The sequence below is a fragment of the Mesoplodon densirostris genome, chromosome 2, assembly GCF_025265405.1.
Source record: "Mesoplodon densirostris isolate mMesDen1 chromosome 2, mMesDen1 primary haplotype, whole genome shotgun sequence".
Taxonomy (NCBI): Eukaryota; Metazoa; Chordata; class Mammalia; order Artiodactyla; family Ziphiidae; genus Mesoplodon; species Mesoplodon densirostris.
The window spans coordinates 144,791,617-144,798,598 of NC_082662.1; the positions used below are offsets into that span (position 1 = coordinate 144,791,617).

Below are 6,982 nucleotides of genomic sequence, written 5' to 3' on the forward strand. Positions count from 1 at the left end.
CAAATATGTCTTAAAGAATCACCTCGTGCACACATCTTTTTGTATTTGTGAACGTGCATTTTCTGGATAAATTTCTAGAAATAGGATTGCTGGGTAAATGCATATGTTGTTTTGTTAGGTGTTGCTAACTTGCTCTCCATAGGGGCTGTACTAATTTGTACCCCTGACATTGATTTTGCAACCTAGGTGGAAGATCATAGCAAGATGCTAGGAAGTGTTCTGAGCTGAGAGTTACCCTGAGCTTACCTGAGAGTCCTTAACCTCGCCACCAATAAACACACTACCCCCAGCTCCCTCTGCCCTAGCGATTCGGCAAGAAGGCAAAAGCAAAGGAATCTCACTGATTTCATTGCAGTCCATCTCCCTGAGTTATCCCAAAGATGTCTCTACTTAACTTGGGAAAACAGAGCAGAGAGAAATGATGAGGCAGAAGCCTGTAGCCAGAGAAGAACTAGAGTGAGGAGAGTCCGAATAGAGGGAGGGACCCTCGCCCCTTGACACTTATGTTCTCACCTCCCTCTTCTCTTCTTTGGCCTCTCTGCTACCCCCTCTCCCAGTACAAATTGCCTCCAAAAGCTCCTCCCCTGACTGGGAGTCCTTGGCTCTGGTTCTAACTAGGTCCTGCCTGGTTTCCCTCCTCAGCCCGCATTTATGTGGGCTGAACACAGAGGACTGGCTTAAGGTGGAGGCAGAAGTCCCTGTCATTTCTGTTTTAACACGTGCAGAGGAAATAAGTCAGTGGAACAAGAATGGCTCATACAAGGGAAAGAGGAAAGAGGAGACAAAGAGAGATGCTGGGAGAGGAAGCAGAGTACAAAACATTCCACACAAGCCTTTTGGACTCCAGCCAGCTTTATTCCTCTGACCCATTTTACAGAAGGGGGAAATGAGTGGGGAAAGGATGTCATCCCAGTTGACTCTGCCCAGATGTTCTCCTTCCTTGTGACCCAGAGACCTTGCCTTTCTCATCCCTCCCTCCTTCTCACCTCTACCCACCAAATACCAATCAGAGATGACAGAAGTCAATGCATACATGTCTGAGGAGCAAGGAACTGGCTGGGAAGAGAGCCCTGTCTCAGGGTAGGCTGGGGGGAAGAGGTCAGAGGGCAGGAAGAATTACTCTGGGAAGGCAGCGAGGCCTAGGGTAGGGCATTCCTCTTCAAAGTCAAACCAGATACCTGTGTCAACCTAAGCCAAACATGATTCTTAAGGTCCTGGGACCAAGAATGAACAACCTCCTTTCCTCCCTCCAAGGCTTTGGTGGATCTGGAATGCCCTAGATGGGCAGGCCTTATCCCTCTCTCTGGGTGCTGGGTCCAAGGCCAGGAGAATAGAAAAAAAGAGAAAAGGGCTCATGGGGGTTGCTGAGAGAAGCTAAATTCTTGAATAAGAGGCAGTTTGCTGTGTAATATTTGAATTGCTGGGTCAGTGCTGGGCTGAGTGGCCCAGGACCCCTCTTCTTTTCAAGAGGCTGCGGTCAGAGTGGGAAAGAGTAAGCCTCCCCCTTACCCTTGCTCAGGGACCTCCGCCCCTCCCCCACACCACCTGGCGCTCACACCTCAGGCAAACTGCGCCAGTTCTGCCCCTAACTGCGCCCTCCCATTTTGACTTTCTTCTGACACCAAAAGCCGTAGAAATCCCACAAATCTGACTCAGCACCCCCTCCCACCATTACTGCGGGAGCAGGCTTTCCACCTTGCAGGGGGGAAACCGAAGACCACAGGGCAAGCTAGGAGTCAGCCCGGATGAGGTTGATCCCCAGATCTGCTGATCCCCAGACTCCCCCAAAATGCCACCTCCTTCTTCCAACATTGACCAAGCGCCTAGGTGCTAGGAATCCCAGAGGTAAAAACGAGCTGTGTTCCTTCGAGTTGACCTTGAATCCAGCCAGGGACACGGAGATGGTAACTGGGAGTGGAAGGAACCGAGGCTCAGCACGGCCCCAGAGGCAGGAAACCTCCGCTCCAGCTCCGAGCGCCCGGTGCAAGGAGTACTCAGATTCCTGCAGAGCCCGAGGGTGGAGCGGCGCTGCAGGAGTGGCTGCGACCGGGCGTGGCCGCAGAGGCGCCGACGGGAGGGGGCCGAGGGTGTGAGGTAGCACCGACCCCGCCCCGCGGCCCCGGCGGGAAGGGAAGGGGCTGCGGGGAGTTCCCCCCCGCCGCCCCACCCACCCACGACTCAAGGCCACGGGACAGGCGCCTCGGTGCGCGCCCTGCTTCTCGAGAAGTCCTCCCGAGCCCACCAGAATCTACCCCTAGTCAGAGCACTGAAAACGGGAAGGTCGGCTGCAGGAACGGTGGGATTATGGGCTCCCAGAATGGGAGGGCGCAGGCAGGGGGGAGGCGGGCGCTGTGATTTCGGGGTTTGTACCTCTGCAAGATGGTGGCAGGGAGGATGGGGCTCCTGGGCAGAAGCAAAGAAATGGGTTCTCCTCCCTGACTTTCTACAGAACCAAGGCATGGATCCTGTCATGGGTCCCCTGCCCACTGGGTAAGGCCTCATTCCCATCTCCAGCAGAATCTAGGGAGAGAGGAGCTGTCTGTCCTTGGGTGGAGGCGGATCGGTCATCCAAAACCTCAGGATGAAAACTGGTTCCTGTTGCTTCCCGGCCCCCATTTCTGCTATCCTCCAATTCTTTTGCTTCCTTCTTTCCAGTTTCTAACCTCTTGCTTTTACCACTCTTCCAGCCAAACTAGCTGGGACAGGGGGCAGGTGCTTCTTTTCCACGCACACACCCCCCTCCCCAGCTTCGGTACAGGACCCACCTCATAGAGCACCCTTTACCCTCTCCCAGAGTCAGCTTCCCAGGCCACCACCCCTAGCCAACCAGCGAGGAAACCCAGCTCTACAACTCTTCCTGGCCTCCTCCTTCTCTTAAACCTTCCCCCACCCAGCTCCTCCTAACCCCTTAGGTCCCTCTCCGTGGCCTGTCACAGCCTAGGGTGACCCAGGTCTCTTCCCTTCCCTTCCTTCCTCGTAAAGAGGGCCTAGAGCTGAGGGAGCAGAAAGGGGAGGGGCTCCAAATAGGAAGGACCAGAGGGGCAGCTCTGGGGGGAGTCTCAAGGAGGGAGAAGGGGATCTTAAGACTGCCTGCCAGACACCCCACCCAGAGGAGGAGGTAGCCTGGGAGAGTGGGATTTTACTTCCCCTCCCCAGTGGTGCCAGTTGAGTGCCCGCCTATTTCTTCAGCTGAGATTCCCCCCTACCAGGCTGGCTGGCACCGACTGCAAGTTATTGTAAGTAAGGCAGGAATGCCCATGAGGGTACTGTCTCTGGCCAGCAGAGTGCCCACTCTCTCCCAGGATGTGGTTAGCCACTCTCGCATCCCCCACACCCAGCAAGAGAAGAGTGGTGGATCCTTCAGTGAGATGGAAGAGTGTGTGAGGCTGGACTCGTCTGGAAAGGATGCCAGCCTGCCTCTGCCACACCAAGAGCAAGCCAAGTGTTAGAGTGAGTATGTTTGTGGATGAAAGCAGGAGGGACAATCCCAGCCTTAATTTATAGCTCTTCAGCAAGACAGCGCAGTGGCCCAGGATGCTCAGGGACCCTCCCAAGGATGCCTGTGGCCAACCCCCAACCACCAAACACTCACCAGCCCCACAGTCACCAGCCTTGAAATTGCAAACTTTCCAACTTCACCTCTTCTCCCCTTTGGGAACAGCTATATATGGGGCAGTGCCCTCAGAGACACTCATACAGTTGGTTCTTGACTCTCCGCACACACTCAAACAACAACCAAACAACAACAGTACGAGGGAACTCCCAGCTTTTTCCACGACTAATTATAGACGTGAAAGTCTGAGGATGTTTTGCAAGCGGTAGAGAGAAATTGTTGAGGTTTCTCTACAAAGCCAAGGAAATTTAACTTGTACATTCCCCTTCCCTACCCCCAGCTTCTCCTAGCTCCTACAGCCATCCCCCCAGTGAGCCCCTCCCTCAGTCCCCACTGGTGTCCCTCCTTCCTGTTGAAGATTTCATACTCATTTTTTTTTCCGTTTTTCTTTGGTGCTTTCAAGAAAGGGAACAGACCCGGAAAATATTTTTGCAACAGTTTTCCATTCTGCGTCTCATTCCCAAGCCAAGGGGGAGGGGGAGGGCAGGAACGAATGGGGGAAAACAAATGCTTTTTCCAAAAGCTCAATTTGGGTATGAAGAATACAGGCCCTCCACTTCCCTACACCCACAGGCCAGGAATGACAAAAACTAGGGGGGAATGAAGGAGAAATCACTTGTTTGATTATATGGTTTCTAAGAGCTGAATCTAGGAAGGAAATACAGTATTTGACAAATCTGTGCACACACACACACGTACACACACCCTAAACCCAGTCGCAAGAAATATGCTAGTCAGAGGAAATTCAGGGAGTTTTAGAAGCCATTGAGAGGAAAGAAAGAAACTAAGTTTACAAATCAAGATTCAATTCATTTTCTGCAAGCCTACCTCTCTTTCTAGCAAAGATCCAGGCTTCTCCACGCGGGAATCTCCCTCTGGCTGTCCATGCACAGGGGTAGGGTGGGGGTGACCACCCACCGGTCCAATGTGGCAACCACGCCGGAGATGCTGGCTGGTCTCTTCTGCCTTTCCAGCCACGACCAGGGAGTGGGCTGGGTCTCCTCCCCCGGCCCTCCCAAAGGGAAGGACCTCTCAGGTTTCTGGAAGGAAGGGGTGCAGGGGAGCTGGGCGGGTGTCTCCGGTCTTACTCTCCTCGGAGGGATGGTTCCCCAGGAAGTTCGTGCCCCCGTTCAACCCCCAGCGTTAGACGGTTTCAACGGCAGAGCTTTCTTGAGAAAATGCTTGTCATGGCAACAGCTCCAGCCAACTCCGGCAGACTCTGGCTCACCAGCCCGGCCGGAGCGGGAGGAGAAAGGGGAGGAGCGAGAAACGGAACGGGGGTGGGACTTGGCGAGAAGCCAGACCATTACTCCGCTGTTAAGGTGGCTCGATTGCGAGCTGCGGCTGCTTCCTGGTTTGTTTTAAGGCGGAATGGGGAAAGAAGGGGAGGAATCCTCTTTCCTGTGGGGTTTCCTCCCCGCCCTTTCTCACCCTTGTTGAAAGCAAAGTAGGGTGTGGGTGGAGCGGGAGTGGATGTGGGTGGCGGTATTCAACTGTTGCTGGGTGGAGGGAAAAAAGGAAGCTTCTGCAGGCGGTTGGCTTCCTGCAGCTCCTCTCAACCTCTTACTCACTTAGACCCAGGACCCAGAAACCCAAGGTGTCTGCGAAAACTTGGACCTCCCCCTGCCACCCTCCTGCCCCTGTCTGAGTAGGGGGCCCACTGGAGAAGGCGAAGGCATTGCTTTGGATGCACACACCCGTACACCGCTTTGCTTATACACACACATTAGTACACATTCCTCACCCAGATTTCATACACACACTCCCAGGTCACATTTTGCTCCCTCTTGCCTCTGCACCCACATCCACAGTGCATGAAAATAGCTGCCTACTTTTATTTTTTTATTTAATATTTATTTATTTGGCTGCTTCAGGTCTTAGTTGCGGCACGTGGGATCTTCGTTGGGGCAGATGGGCCTCTCTAGTTGCCGCGCGCAGGCCCCAGAGCGCGTGGGCTCAGGAGTTGTGGTGCATGGGCTTAGTTGCTCTGCGGCATGTGGAATCTTAGTTCCCCACAGTTCCCCCACCAGGGATCAAACCCGCATACCCTGCATTGGAAGGCGGATTCTTAACCACTGGACCGCCAGGGAAGTCCCAATAGCTGCCTACTTTTGAGTTCAACTATGTGTGGGCTATGGCACCAAAAGCTTTGTATATATGGTTTCTAATGCTCATGGCAATCTTGAAGGGTCTTATTATCTTCATTTCAGAGTTGAGATTGAGGATCAGTGACTCGCCCAAGATTACACACCTGGTAAATAACAGAGCAAGGATGCAAGGCCAAGTCAGACTGACTCCAAAGCCTGTGTACTCTCCTGCACTTGTATCATGTTCCCGCACACATTTCCATTTTAGTTTGCACACACTCAGACATCCATGCACACTTATACATAACTATAAACTGTTAATCACACCCAGCAGCCACACACCCACCAGCATTGTGCAACAGTGCCACTCCTAGATTTGGCCTGAAAAATTCCGGCTTTCAGGTGCAAACATGCACCATCAACTGGTTCTTGATGCATATCTTCATTGACTGGTATATTCCCACACCTACCTCAGCAGGCGCATACACACACACACACACACACACATTCATATGCTAATGAAGGCAGGTTAACACACACCTCAGAGGTTAGAGTTGTAAACTATGCTGAGAGAAGGTGACTGGCCACAACTTCAGGGTTTGGGAAGAGACCTCTTTGATCCTCCCATCCTAACTCAATACCTCACACCACACCTGTCCTCCTTTGCCATCCGACCTCCCTATCCTGGGATGAAGAACCATGTGTACATGGAGAAACAGAGTTGTGGATTAGACACAACTGGTTTCCCTCTGCCTATTAACACCCTTCCCAGTGTCCTAACATTGGGGTCCTTTCTTTCCTCTCTTTATTTTTCTATCCTAATATTTCTCAATAACTCGTCTATGTCCTATTTCTGAGCCAGGGAAAGTTAAAGAGACAAAAGTAAAGAAACTTTTTAGAGTGGTTGGGCTGGGCTCGGAACTCAGAGTTTCCTAATGTGGTGCTAGAGATTGCCTACTGCCATCTATTTTGGGAGCTGAATCCAAAATAAGCCCCTGCCTATCCTTGTACTTCTCCTTTCCAGCCCAGCCCAGCAGGTGGAAGGTTCCAGGGGTGTGGAGGGGAGTTTAGGGTCACCCTCTTCGGAAGTCATCATGGATTGTTTTCCAAGCAGTCCTTTTTTCCTAGGGATTGAAAGTCTCCTCCTCTTTGGCATTTAGAGGACACCAAAGGTGAGGTGTGCTCTCATTCACTCCCCGCCTCTCTCCCAACTCCTCTGGTCCATCCCACTCCACTCCCCAGGGCATTTCAGTGGAAGAACTGATGGCAGGGATAGAGATGG

General features: G+C 52.6%; 1 protein-coding gene across 3 annotated transcripts in view; it reads right to left on the reverse strand.

The window, feature by feature from the left end:
• Positions 1-4,837, reverse strand: part of ATP2B4 (ATPase plasma membrane Ca2+ transporting 4) — a 92,926-nt gene extending 88,089 nt beyond the window's left edge. For all 3 annotated transcript variants that reach the window (XM_060091093.1, XM_060091095.1, XM_060091094.1), the window contains exon 1: positions 4,442-4,837. The gene's annotated coding sequence lies outside the window, so the exon portion shown is untranslated. The remainder of the gene's footprint in view (positions 1-4,441) is intronic.
• Between the last annotated feature and the right edge of the window lie 2,145 nt (positions 4,838-6,982).